This window comes from Balaenoptera physalus (genome assembly GCF_965194825.1).
Source record: "Balaenoptera physalus genome assembly, chromosome: 18".
NCBI lineage: Eukaryota > Metazoa > Chordata > Mammalia > Artiodactyla > Balaenopteridae > Balaenoptera > Balaenoptera physalus.
In genome coordinates, this window is record NC_138899.1 from 39,681,059 (window position 1) to 39,696,080 (window position 15,022).

At 33.4% G+C, this 15,022-nt stretch overlaps 1 protein-coding gene and 1 long non-coding RNA gene across 6 annotated transcripts in view; one reads left to right on the forward strand and one right to left on the reverse strand.

Moving 5' to 3' along the window:
- PCDH9 (protocadherin 9) overlaps nucleotides 1–15,022 on the forward strand; it is a 973,394-nt gene that overhangs the window by 860,887 nt on the left and 97,485 nt on the right. The gene's annotated exons all lie outside the window — the stretch shown is intronic.
- LOC309647512 overlaps nucleotides 1–15,022 on the reverse strand; it is a 34,030-nt gene that overhangs the window by 2,473 nt on the left and 16,535 nt on the right. The window lies entirely within an intron of this gene.

Consider the following 15,022-nt stretch of genomic DNA (forward strand, 5'->3'; position numbering starts at 1 on the left):
GGAGACTAGATTCCTTATTACATTCTTTTAGATTACATTATCAGTCTCTGGTGGTGTCTTCTTAACTTCTAAAGCACAAAACAATTAAAATCACTGAGCAAAGTGTCTTGGGACCTGCTGGCCTTTTTTCTCTCCAAAACTATACTCGGAAGTTAAAAAAAACTATACTCGGAAGTTGAAATCAAACACCTTTCTGAAAAATTATATTTGTTGTATAGTCATTGTTAAGACTGGGCATTTCCAGTAATGGGCCCACTAGCCCACTGCAGTTTACCTGGAGAATAGAGATTTCATGAGTTTGGCTTTACTTGGCAATAGTGAAGGAAGGTAATGGGTGTATCTTGCATTATTGTCCCGGTTCTCTATTCAAAAAGTGTTTGCAAACTTGCAATTAACAGAGGCTCCTTGTTTCCATTGTTTTTATGTGGCAGAAGAGCTTGGAATTTCATTTGTCTAAGCAAGTAGTATGATTTACAAGAAGTTCAATCATTTCAATAGTATATCATTCTGTTGGAAACCTAATAATATGAACGGGGTTGTGTCTGTCACTCTTGATTTTCATTACTGCAAACAGAAATTGATAAAGTTATCTGGCCATAGTATGACTCTTTTCAGTAGGGAAAGCCATAACTGGAGAACAACTGCTAACTATGGAAAAATGATGATGACACATTTTTGTCTTAGAAATTTATTGTATAGATAGGATCTATTATTTATACATTGCATTTGATTAATGTTTATTTATAAGGATTTAAAAAAATATTTTTATACTCTGACTAATAGTGCCTCCTTGCCTGGGAATGATACTCACTGTATGTATCAACAGGTTCTATTTTGGCATTGATAACACACCTGTATCCTAAGAAACTTGTAAATGTAGCTGATTGTTAGAAATAAAGTGGATAGACTTCATGCCAAAACATGAAGATAGAATACTTTGTCTAAACCCAATTTTTGTTCAGATGATCCATGGTAACGGGTAGTTCTTGCATTGATAAGTCAGGAACACGCTTCACTGACCGGAAGTGATTGTAGACTGTGAGCCAGTGTGGCAGCCCGTACATTGTTACAGCACTGATAGTGACATTGGACTGCACTGGCCATGCTTTGCCTAATGAATCCCAGCTTTCTTCCCTTAAATTGAACTGGAAAGTCGTAAAATAAAAATGTAAGACAATAAATTATAACCCAGTGTCTAATACTCACTTTTTTTTAATTTATCTAAACAAATTAACAATATTTGTGTATATGAACAGATTCCTTTTTTTCCTGTGGGTGGTATTTTACTTAAGAATCCAGCTTTGTTTATTTGTTTCTTTTTTGCTTTGTTCTGCCTTTTTATTTTAAACAAAAAGCTGTTTTCTAGACTAGGTATATAGGGGAATTGCAATTCTGTTTTGTTTGTTTTAAATTTAAATGTTATTAATATGCCTTAGACGAAAGTGAACAAATGAACATTTGGCTTAGGTACACATCCTACCTTAAGGGAATAATCAAATGTGTTTTCATATTTACTTACTCTGACTTTCCATTCTAATTCCAAACAAGTATCAGTAACATCACCAAATTTATTTTCCCAGCTTCCTATTTTAAGCACTGCTTAAAAAAAAGAGGGAGGTGGCTGGGGGAAGGTGGAAAATCTTCACTCCTGTCTAAACCACTTAAACATCAAAAATAAGCTTCTGGCAAGAGATAGAAAGATGCAGGCCGACCCCAGGCATAATACACACCTTTCAGAAGTTTCTTTCTAGAACAGAAATGGCACAATCCACCTTAGGTGAGCTTATGGATATGTCCAGTTCAGATTAGTGGAACACCATAGGAAGAGACCCAGGCTGACTATTCAGGAGAGAAAAATAATTGAACACTTATGGTGCCAGACTCTATTCTAGGGCCCTTCAAGTGCATGCTCATTTATGCAGTACTGTAGCTCTGCAGGATAGGGATTATTATTCCCAATATTTATAAGTGGAAAAAAAAAGCAAGGCTCCAAAAAGCATAGTAACTTGTCCAGAGTCTCCCATTGTATGTGGTAGTGCCCGGATTTGGTTATAACTGTGTCTAATTCCAGGCTTTTCCCACTGCATAGCTCAGGAAAATCTTATTGCCTTAATGATAGGTGGGATTCAGTACAACCATATCCCTTGGTAGCTTAATCAACAATTCTCACAGTATGCAATTAAAAATTATTTTGTCCAGGTGCATGCCATCTATGAACTATGTATCACTTTTGTTATTTGTTTTATTTTCTTTTTATAAGTTTGTTGTATTCAGTAGATGAAAATCATAATTTCATTTATAATAAAAATGACTCATATATTTCAATAAATATTAGCTATAGTCTGGTGATTGACATGAGTAATGCATAGGTCTTAGTTTTTGAACTTTCTTAGTAGGTACCAAAATGTTATTTTCTTATATATTTAAAATTATATTGTTAACTTCAGAACTCAATTTAAAATTCACTTAAATGTGATCTATTATATAAATTTTTCCTGGTTTCTTCTTTCATATTCAGTGAGGATGCCTCAATTTTATGTATTTGTGAGAATCAACAAAAGAGAGAGTAAGGAAAACCTAATGGGGATATAGATTTTTAAAAAATAGATTAAGTCTTCAATTAATTAAAATACCTCTAAATCTTCAAGATCTTTTTGTGTTCTTTACTTATATGAATCTAAACCTGAGTCTATTATTTATAAAGTCAAGTCATAATCATTCCAACAGCAGAATTTCTAAATACATTTATTGACTGTTTAACAATAATTCAAGAAATAGTAACCAAAAAAATCTGCACTCTCTACTGAAAATTTATCCTTAATTCATGTGCATCATCTAATCTTACAGAGCTATTTTCTTATTTGCTGCACCTCTCACGCCAGATTTTGTTTTAAAGCATGGGGTAAGGATTCTGGTGGCCTCATTTTTTTCAATCAGTCCTAACTCTGCCTATCATGTACAATATGACATTGGACAGATCATTTAACTGTTTGGAATCTCAGTGTTCTATTCTACAAAACGAATGGTCAGAGTATTTTCCAGTTTTGCATAACTAGGATTATATGAAACTAAACATATATTGCCATTATTACTTCTGTAATTTGAGTATATCTCATTTTTGTTTTCTCAAAACCCCTGGCTATTTCATAAAGGAAATAATGATCTTAAAGTTTGGTATAGGTAGTAGTAGTCACTTCACACCAATAATTTCTATGAAGCCTTCGTATGAGAAGACTGTCATCCAATTATTTTCCTCTTCTATGGAAAACAAAAGAAGATACTTAGAGGAAAGGAAAATTAGTTCAGTAATTAGTACAGAACTATTTAGCCAGTCAGTGATAACAAGGAAGCATATAGAACACAGTTTTGCAAAGATATTTTAAAATAAAATGTTTTTTTTTAAAAGTCTTTTTATGATTTGCTAATACTATGTTTAGAAACAGGACTGAATACTCCTTTAATACATTGTAATCAGTGATTACATGATATCAATCACTGATATCTCCTTGGAGTGGATACACTTCCTAAATTCAAACCATGTTTATGATTCCAGAGATATGGGCAAACATTTTTTCAGTAAGCTGAACTTATTGTTCCATCAAATGATTCTGGTTTTGTTATCAGACTAATAGAAGATCTACATTTGCCTGGCTATTTTCATGTTATTTTCAGTGACATTTATCTTTTTAAGTGTAAATGGTAATGCTTATCATAAAATGATACCAACATATATTCGCCATGATTCACCCATCTCCTTTTTTCCTTCCTATTGTATTAATATTTCCTTCTCATTTATTTTTCTCATGCTTGGTCCTATGTCGCTTATGTCCCTTTGTTGACTTCAACTTCCAAATTCAGAACCTAGAGTCGTCTAGTCAGCTGAAATGCCAGGCCTCATCATGTGTGCTTTCATACACATTATTTTATTTATTACAACAATTATAGGAATTAAGGACTACTATCCACAGTTGAATTATTATGTAGGAAGGCAAGGGACTGAACTCAAACTCTTTTACTCCAAGTCTAGAGTTTCTTCTACTTCAACAGAGCTGCCCCCAGACCCACCGATCTTATTTGTTTCTTTGCTCATTCATTCATTCATTCATTTGTGATCACAGATAGGAATCAAACATTGCAGGTTGTAATGACTGGTGCTGATGAGTATTTGTGGCATTAGAGATCAGTGTTAGAGGCATACTGAGTGGCAGTTAACAGTTTGTGTGAAGTAGGCCCTAAGTCAGTCTTCAGCATGGGTTCATCACGTAGTCTATCAAGTCAGTTCATCACATACCCTAAAGAAGCTTCCATGCCTTTGTGAGCTGTTAGACTCTTGGGAATAAAAATGTGAATTTAAGAAAATGTGAATAAGAAAAAGTTCTTGTCTTTGAAGAACTTAATGTTTTAGTAAAAAGGCTATCAATGAAGAGGGAGTTGAGTTCTGTGACAATCGAAATGATTGCCTATCTCCCCTAGATGGCCCCTTTGATATTCTGATGTTCTGTGAGAGATAGGAAGTACTTGGTATGTGCACTTTGCTCAAGTTCACAGGGTAATTCTGAATCTTAACGTCCTTATCCTTAGCCCCTCTTCTCAGTTATGCTACTTAAACTAGTTAGAAACATAGTATATACAAACTCAGATTTCCTACCCATAGTTCCCCCAAATATTTTTGTTTATATATAACTCCCTTAATAGATTTAAATCTTCAAGGAAATAAATCTTATTTTTTGTTCTCATTCTGCAATCTATACTTGGGTCAGCCTATACTAATGAGTGCTTTTCCCTTGGTAGGGCATTTAAAAATGTTTGATATATAAATAGCAAAAATGGAATGAGCCTTTAGAGTTAATACAAATACATCATGGAAAAGATAATATAAGCACTTCTTCTTTGTATTTTTGAGTGTGCAAATTTTCACCTCATATTTTACTCCATAATAATCAAGTGCATAGTGACTTTCTGGTTTAAGATAAACCAGCAAGAAGGAGAGTATTTTGCTGATACAAAATATTTATAAATACATTCTCTGAGTTCTGTATGAGCTCAGTCCTGCTTATTTCAAACCTTCTATAGGTATTTATTTTTTCACGGGGTCACTCTTTAAGGAAGCATGAGATTCTTGAATACATCAATAGCGTTGAAGAAGATCCATTAATTGTGCATTGAATGGAAAGAGGGAAGGAGTATTCTTCACTTTTCCCTGTCCTTTGAGACCCAACATTAAAATTTAGAGTTTTATTGAATGTTTCATTGGCATTTGAAGCTGTTCTTATATAGGAGGTCAACTATCATGTTTCTCTTTCCCAAGATGTAGAACTGTACAAACAAACAAATGAACAGAAAAAGACATTGTATATGAGCAATATTGTTTTTGCAAGGATATTCCCTTTAAATTTTTTTAATTTTATATTGCAGTATAGTTGATTTACAATGTTGTGTTAGTTTCAGGTGTACAGCAAAGTGATTCAATTATACATATACATATATCTATTCTTTTTCAGATTCTTTTCCCATATTGACTATTACAGAGTATTGAGTAGAGTTCCCTGTGCTATACAGTAGGTCCTTGTTGATTATCTATTTTATATATAGTAGTGTATATGTTAATCCCTTGAATTCTGCCACTTTGGGAATCTCCCTCGTACTGAGAGAGCAGCAAATTACTCAAATATATATGTTCGTGACCTAATCATTGACATACATTACAATAATGTGTTTCTATTTAGCATATTTTATTCATTATAGAATAGTCTCCTTGCATGTTCTGCTTGTCAGACAGCTACATTTAATTAACTGTGCTGTGTCCTCTACTGAGCATAATTGTCCTTTTTATTCACTTAAAAAGTAGCACATGTTTATTGACGAAGCAGTGACATCTATCCCATTCCTTTTTCTGGCCTATTTTTCAAAGTTGTATATTAATTAGAACATTTAGTATTTAAATGAAATATCAAATTAGAAAGAGGGCAGTTGACATTATAAAGATGATTAACCCTTAATATATTTTAAATGCGATGGAAGTTTGAATGTTCTCAGTCTTCTTCCACAGTTTACTAAGAAAATGAGAATGCAAATATGTCGGGGCCACCCATAAATAAGAATATTTAATCTGTTATGGACACACAGTTATGTTGTGGTCAGTTGTTATGTTTTATTTTTGGTGTTTAAGTGATTTGTGTTTGGCTATAAAGAAAAGGGTCACAAAATATGGCAATATTTACTATCCCCAGTCTTTAAGTCAGGCTTTCTTCTCCTTCCCATCCCCAAGCAAATAGGTAAAGTAAACACCATGCAAATAAATATTATACTAACTTCTTTCTGGAAAAGATAGAGGAAATTTTAACAGAAGGAAATCTGTATGCTAGTATTTCTTAAGGTAAGGTAACTTCTTCTGTGCTTCACTCAAGAAGATGTGTTTCACTGAAATGCTATAAAAGGTAAACCTTACAGTTTATTGTTTCAGCCAGTGACCCAGAAAATCTGAGAGGGTTCTCCACTGCCACTAAGTTATCAAATCCTCATCATTCTGTCTGGATAATCACAGTAGTTTTCTAACTTGACCCCCTGCCATGAAATTCCAGCTCACTGAGTCACCTTCCACATTCCTACCACATGAAATAGTGTTTTATTCCCTCAGCTTTGTACCCATCTATTTCTCTTATCAGCCACAGCATAATGTGAAGTGCTTAGCCTTGCACCAGTTAGCCCTTAACAAACTTGACAGATTCATTTCCTGCCTCATCCTCTCCCTTCTCTCCTAGTCAGTAAAGCTTTCTTAACTAACCAGTAGCCATCAGAGACAAATGAGCGTCAGTCCTGCTACCAATAACTTAGTGTACTCTTCATTTAAGAGACGTGAGTCACCTCTAGAAACATGCCCTTACCTTCAGTTAACCTAGATCCATTCTCCTCCACCTACCCATAGTAGGTCTATAATTTGTGCATACTTGCTTTATTGATTTATGTGGCATGCATGATATACCTTTAAAGTTATCCACTCCTTCAATAATTATTTTTTCAGCATTAATTATGTGTTAATGACCAGTCTTAGCCAAAAGCTACTTTGGATACCTGCTGGCCTTCCCCAATGGCACGAATCTCCTATGTCCGTCAACGTGTCCATACTTTGCATTATTTTCAATATTGTTGCATTTCTGTTCCCAGCCATACATCATCTCCTTTGACCCCTGTGCCAGCTTCTCTCCTTGCAGAGCGTAGATGATACTGTGCCAAGTCAGCTCTTTACATAAAAGGAATTAGCAGTGGTGCTGTGCCCATGGATCTGGATACAGGTCTTCCTAGTCTTAAAACATAAATCATTAATATTCTTACAACATAAATCATTACTTGTCTTGTCTGAGTGGACAATTGGCTATTTGCAGACATGAAATGTCCTTTATAGTCTGACTTTTCTATCATCTGTGTGCAGATTTATTTGGAAGAACAATTGTTTAGATCTAGAATCTTAAACATCAACAAATAAGAATTATATCATTTTAAGACTAGAAAGAAATTTACACTTGGAACAAAGAAGTCCAAATCCTCCCTGAGCTGGACTCAAGGTCACACAACAAGTCCAGTGAAATATACAGAAAACAATAAAAGTGAAGGTGTGTGGTAGTGTTTTAATTTGCATCTGAAAAACATCCAAGGTTTAGAGAGTTATCAAGGTAATAAATGTTGTTTGCACAAGAGATAAATCAATTATTCCTTTTCCAGTGGATTTTTAAAGTCCTACCTTAGGAAAGACGCAATGCCCATATTTTTACCCTACTCTGCTCATTTGAAAAGAGCAAAGTGTTGCCTGCAGAGATAGGGAGGCTTCTCCTAGGTTTGTGGGTGGGCAATTCAGAACAGAGATGTGACTTTCATAGTAATTTTTATAGCTGAACATGAAGTAACGTTGACCCATTTTATCTCCATAAGTTATGAAAGTGTGCAATTCACACCCAGAAGTGTAGACTGCCAAGGAGAATATGTTTAACACACTGACCCATCCCTGCTTCACTTTGTGCTCTGCAGACCTTAACATTTTCAGTTCCAGAGGCAAGCAACTCTTTTAAATTTAAGGAATAACAGAAAATTGCACTGCAGACAAACTCAGAGGGACAGTTTAAGAAATAATGAGTTAGTTTGTTGTGGGGAGAAAACAATACATGATGTTATTATTACTTTTAATTCAGTGAGTGCAAAAGTGGATTTGGGGTTTATTATAAAAGACATGACCAGAATTACATATCCAGCCAACCATATAAACATTTCTAAAATTAATTTAATATATATTTTGACAATAATGACATAGCTAAGTAATTTTCAAAAATGTCATGAATAACAATTTTTTGTACTGTTACTTTTTATTCTATTAGTAAAATATATGTATTTAATACTATTACCTTAGATATATGTCTAAATTGGCTTAACAAATGATTTCCTCAAATATTAACTGAAATAATATTGTTTACCTTGAGAAAGCATATGTTTTTCTACAGTGAGTACTTAATCTCAGCATTTCAAGTCAGTTTCATTTGACAAAATTATATTTGATATCTAACATATGTTACTGTAGTACTCAGGTAATACAAACTAGCAAGACAAATTTCTCTGTCCTCAGTGATTCAAAATCTCTTTCTAATTCCTAGCTTTACATAGCAGCAGGTTTTGAGAAGGTTCCAAGTGTGTCGGTTAATATATTGTTTTCTCCTCAGAAGTTACCATGTAAACTAAAAAACTCAAACTTGTGTGTGTTTGTGTGTGTGTGTGTGTGTGTGTGTATGAAGAGACTGAAGTGTATTTTTACTATAAGTTGCACATCAGATTTATTTTGAGCAACCTGACTCCATATCAGGGCAGATTGGGCATAGATCGCTTTCATGGCTGACATAAACTGAGCCCTTTAAACTAAATACATGATAAATTCCTTCTCTAAGACTTCTAAGATATGAGCTACCTTTCAGTTGTTCATTCATTTATGAAGGTTTAGGTTTGGTTCTCTGAATTGGGGGAAAAATTGCAATTCATGATACCAAGAAATGAGCATAGACTTCTTGCCATGCAACATTGAATTTGTGAATCTAACCTGAATATGTAATGTGAGTTTCCTAAATTTGTTGGCAAGTTCCTCTTTTATGAAATCACTGAAGCTCAAGCCTCTATTAGATACACTTGTTGACACTTTGGTGCCTTAAAAATGTACCTGTTCGCTGAAGAAAATGATAAAACAGACAGAACATTTGTAGAGTTTAAAAGTATTTGGAGCCTCCTAGTTACATTGCACAACTTTCATTAGGAACTCTCAAGACGTTAACATGACGAATGTTATTTATAATTACACAGCTTGTCAGCAGGCAGTTCATAAGCAGGATCTAAAATTTTAAATAGGCTCTGATCACTTATTGTGGCAAAATACTTGCTCATAAAATTGTTGGTTGTTATTGGATGTTATTTTTTGTCATTTTACTAGTGACAGTGTATCATATTACAGCGTTCTGCTGAAATAAGGTAAAAAAGAATTAACCAGTTACAGATCGCTGTTACAGTAAGAGACGATACTGGTAACATAACATATTTACATGCTGATTTATAATGACTGTGCTAGTAAAATATAAGGCTGTCATTTGAGTTTATTTTCTGGAAAGACTGTAGACCCCAAACTGTAGCTGTTTTCCCATTTGATCTTCTCCTAATAGCAACATGCTGGATTGGGACAGAAGGCATAGAGCTAGGAAAAATACCTTGATATTCTCTAGCCTCCACTTAATAGGGATAAATACTAGTTTAAGTAATGGTATGGGAAGCCTTGAAAGGAAAAACAAAGAAAAGGCAGCCAAGGGTATAAGATAAATGAAGGTGTGAATGCCTTAATGACTTGGAAAGCTAGTCCCAGTTCTCCACGGTAACAGTTTCTACCCTCATAATGCAGATCCCATCTATTCCCTAGCATGAGACAGTGGGACACTGTAAAAAATGTCCTGGCTATGAAACAATGTTGCGGGTGGGATGGTTTTGCTTAGACTTTTAGACAACTACTAAGTGTCCCATTTCTTTCTGGTTGATCTTTCCCCCAGGAATTCTTATTTATTCAGGAGATCTACCAGAGGATGTGATCTAATTATAAGGTTACAGGGTGACTTCTAATTTTGGGTCAGAGTGAATAAAAAGATGAGAGCCAGAAAACAGACCCATGGCCCTAATTGATCCCTCATATCAGAACTAACTCAGATTTAGTTTGCCATGCTTGCCACTTGTCCACAGAATTTAAGTGGAGAGGCAATTATATTATATCACTGGGGAAATGTATTCTCTTGTGTATTCGTATTTCGAAACAAACATAAATATGTGCCTTTTAGACATTGATTGAATATGAGCATGTTTTTTTTCCCAGTGGAAAATGATCTAAACAAACATACTGAGATGTAGTCTTGTGCCTTGAAGTTATCTCTCTGTCTCTTTTCTGATTCTCTCTCTCTGTATGAAAAATCTGTGATTCTGAAAAGATTTTATGTGTGTGGGGGGGAGGGCAACGTTTTCTTCCAGGAAAGACAATATTAAGGAGACGTCATTTTAATTAAATAGACATGTATGTCTGTATATAATTCTAATGAAAGCTTTATCAAATAATTTTTAATTGAGATAAAGATTGCTATGAGAAGAACTTTCATGACTAAAGTCATCAACTACTTTTTTGAATCTACATGAAACTGTAAGATTAGCTTCTAGGAAGCAAAAGCAGATCAATATGGCTCTGCTTATCTGATATTACGTTTAGTCCCTCTAACTAGTGAAGGGAATTGGAATCTCTTTACCAACTAAATTTGGTCCACCTGAGAGCACACATAAACATCAAGTTTTTAAGCCTCTTTTTGGACCCTGTTTCATATCCAAGGAGGATGATGTTTAAATGAATTTAGAATTTAGAATTTATGATTAAATCTTAAAGCCATTTGGTAAAAATTATATCTTTGAAAGTCTTAGAAAATTAAACATTTTTTTTGAGATTTGTTATAGTTTCATATATTCGCCCTTAAACCCTGACTCAGAACTTGATTTTTACATATGGCAGAACATATTTCTTCATTTATTTTTAGAAATTACTTTTCATGAATCAATTCCTATATGCATCCAATATTAAGAAAAAGGTTACATTTCTTCAAAGATCTTTCACATTGGACTTAATTATTTTAAAACAGAGTTTGGGACAGGGGAGCAAGCTGGATGTTGGGGAATACAGGATGGTAAAAGGGCCCCAAGATGGTACTTTAAAATACATTATAAAGATCAAAATTAGCTGCTAAAATTTGAAATGGATAAGTTCTTAATCCAGTGATTTTATTTAAAAATAAGTAGAGTTTACTTTTTGCATGATTTTCTGTTACTATAATGATTTTACAAATGTATGTTTTAAGAGTGTGAAGAAGAAATATGATAAGGAATTGTTTGCAGAACATAATGTTTGCACACATAATTTAAGGGAAAATTGTACATCATAATCTGTTTTGGAATAATTGAAGGCATGATAAAATATGGCTAATTTAATACAGAATATTTATATTGGTTGTTACTAATTTCATTTCTTGAAAATGTGATCTGAATGAATATGTAGGCTTTACTCTCTGAGAGGCTGCATCTTTACATATTTATGAAGAATAGCTTCTTTTTTCCAAGGGACTTGTATGATTACATGTTTGTGAAAATAGATGTTGGTTAACAGGAGTTTGAAACAAGTATTCATGATATCCAGTAGTATAAATAACTGTATCATATAAAATGTAATGTCTGCCCTCAGATTACAAGGAACTTTTAAAATTTTTTCTTATTGACTTGTGAATATTAAATCACAACGCTTGAATCAAAGGCATAAACATTATTATTTTAATTCTTGAAAAAAGAAGCTTAACAGAAAACTATGTAAACTTCTCACAGTCAAAAATAAAAACCTTTAAGTCTTTAAAGTCACCACATAATACCATTAACTATTACTGAAAAGTCCAGTGAAGTGGTTGTGGTGGGAATTATAAGGAAAAAAACTTGATAAAATCATAAATACCACATTGACTATCTTTGAACCTTGGTAACAGTCACTGTGAAATCTATATTAATCCAATAAATGAAAAAGCTAAAATCAGTTCACTGAAGGGAAAATCATTATCCAAATAGACTAATTCTATTTCCAGTGAGTAGGAAATATAATTTATATGAGTGTAAAGGTAGTCACACATCTCAGAGTTTCATAAATATAGATGATATATCTCCCAATCCTTTTAGTCTAGAAGAATTCATTGTGTTGGCAAGCACAATTATTTAAAGGAAATATATCTTAACTTTGAGTGGTCATAGGCAAAAATCAAGACAACTATAAATTAATGAAATCCTATAATAGAAGGCTCTTTGAAAATACATTTGCAATAATCATCCTCTCCTGAGATACTTAATCCAAGGAATTTGACTGGCATCTAGATAATAGGAGGCTGACTTTTAAAAACTGTGCAATATCAGCTTGGGGGAAAGAACCCTGTTTATATCAATTGAATTCATTCAGTTATTTATTCATCAAATAATTGGTGCAACTATGCATCAGGCACATAGTAGGCTCTGGAGACAGAGGTGAAAATGAAACAGCCTTTGAGAAGCTCCCAGTCAAAATTACAAAAGAAATAATTACAATAAAGGTGGTTTTGTCAGTAAACCTAACTGGGAAGCTCAAAGGAAGAAATAGTTAACTCTCTGTAATTTTATGGGAAATTCACACTGAAAATAACTTTTGAGATATATCTGGGGGATGAATAGAAATCATTCAAAAGGTGAGGACTTTTGTTGCTTAATTGGTTGGCTGGAGAAGAAAGTCTTGTAACTGGCAATAGTGTATAGTCGGCAGGAGGGGTGGGGGGAGTAAGAAGCAATGCTTTGTGTCTGAGGAGTTTTTGTTTGTTTATTTGTCTGTTTTTTAAACAAGTACATCCATGAAAACCATTTCTCCAAAGTAGTACATAATCCTTAGAGTGCAAAATGTAAATGGTTATTTCAATACTGAGTATTAATTACAGACTTGCTTTTTGTGTCTCAGGGACCATTAAATTGACAAGTTATGATTTTGGGGGGGGGAGAAAGTAAAACACTTAAGAATTAATACAAATGCAGGTAAACTATCTTGCCATTACTACTTGAGTTGAAGAACAGAGAAACTGTGACATCATGTAGCAAATCTGATGTTTAGTGGGATAGCTGAATAACTTGGCCTGTTTGACAGATCTCTCTCTCTGGTGTTTTATTCCCAATAAATTAATGTTAATAATGTTGCCATGAACACCTGCACAATGGTGTTGGGGACCACTCAATTTTGTCATTAATTCAGAATGAAGTAACTCTCCATTTCTGCCAATCACTACTGGCATATTTCTATGACACCATAATTTTTGGAACCCACTTGCTAAGTAGAGACTACAGTGTAATTAATCTATATCAGGTTAATCTGATTGAAAAATAATTACAAATAATTTTACTACTACTAGTAAGGTTATGCTGTGTAAGTACAATGAAATAAAACATTATGTTTTAAAGTTATATTTAGTAAGCCCGGTCTTTATTCTTTGGTGGTATAAAACATTCATTCAACTCAAACTTAATTCATCATTTCACCCCCAAAAAACTAAGGCATATTCATTATATGTTAGGGACTTCATGGAGTAGAGTGGAAATGCAAAGGAGTTAAAGATATAATATCTGACTTTCAAAAAATAAACCAAAAAAACAACCTTTAGTAATGGAGAGGAGGATACATTTCACAAGATTTTCTATTGAGATAGAAGATTTAATGTCAGTTTCATAAAATAGTAGTAAGTTATAATTTTGGGAAATAAATATATTAGAAAAATGCATAGTATTATTTCTTGAACAGTGCAGATGCAGTGCTGTTTTGGACTAATGATAATATGCAACATTGTTGCAAAAACATATAACTTATACATGTATAAGAGAAGAATCTTATGGGCCATTAAACTGATTTATTACCAACATTTTTGAGTCTAGTTAAAAGATATCTTTTCTTCTCTTTCTTTATCAGACATGTTTCTTAGAACAAAATAGAAAATACAGTTGTAACATTAACATTTCCTTTGCTACATTAAACAATTTAAGTGCCTGTCCACCAAAGACTTTCACATGCCATGCTTTCTCTCAAGATTGACATATTATTCCCCATAGTTCTCAACTTGATTTTGTTTTCTATTAAACCCTACCAGACAGGTTATATTTGAAACCACTGTTAGAATTAAAATGTAACTGAACCCTTTTAACTCTATTATGATATGTCTGACTGCCTTCTCTTAATTTTACTTTTTAGAATCCTCTAAAAATCCATAACCATTTTACTACAAGCTATACATTTAAATTAAAAGAAGAATAAGAAGGCAAAAGCTCTGAAAAACTGTTGATCATATCATCTTAAATCTGTTTATTTCCATCACATCATCAACACCTGATTCGGGTAACATGAAACACCCTGTTATTAATTTGTTGGACTGGGATAGGTGAAAAGGAGAATTCCTGTGCTGAGTTAGTGGTTGGATTAGTGGTTTTGAAGCACTTTTTGGGGGGGAGGATGAAACAGGGTGGAGATAGGCATGAGGAAATAATGCATAGTGGATTCCATTTATATTTACTGTTTTTTTTTTTACCTTTTCTGATAGCCCAACGTAAATATCTTTGTGTTTTCTTACCCTAAAATATGTCTTAACTCTCTTTCTTTGCACTATCAACAGATGTATGCAGTTAACATTAGATTTATGAAATTTTTGAAGTACTATGCTTAACTAGTAAACAAAGTAAATATATTAATATGCTTAAACCAGAGGTGAATATGCATAATGTCTGTAGTTTGAATGCACAAATAGAGAACTCTCCATTTATATGTTAATTGTTTCTATAAGTTTCATGTTGTCAAAATTACCATTTATACTTTGATCAGAAGTATTTTTACCTGAATATAGTGATTTAGATTTCTGTGAAATCCAAGTCCTGTAAAAAATAA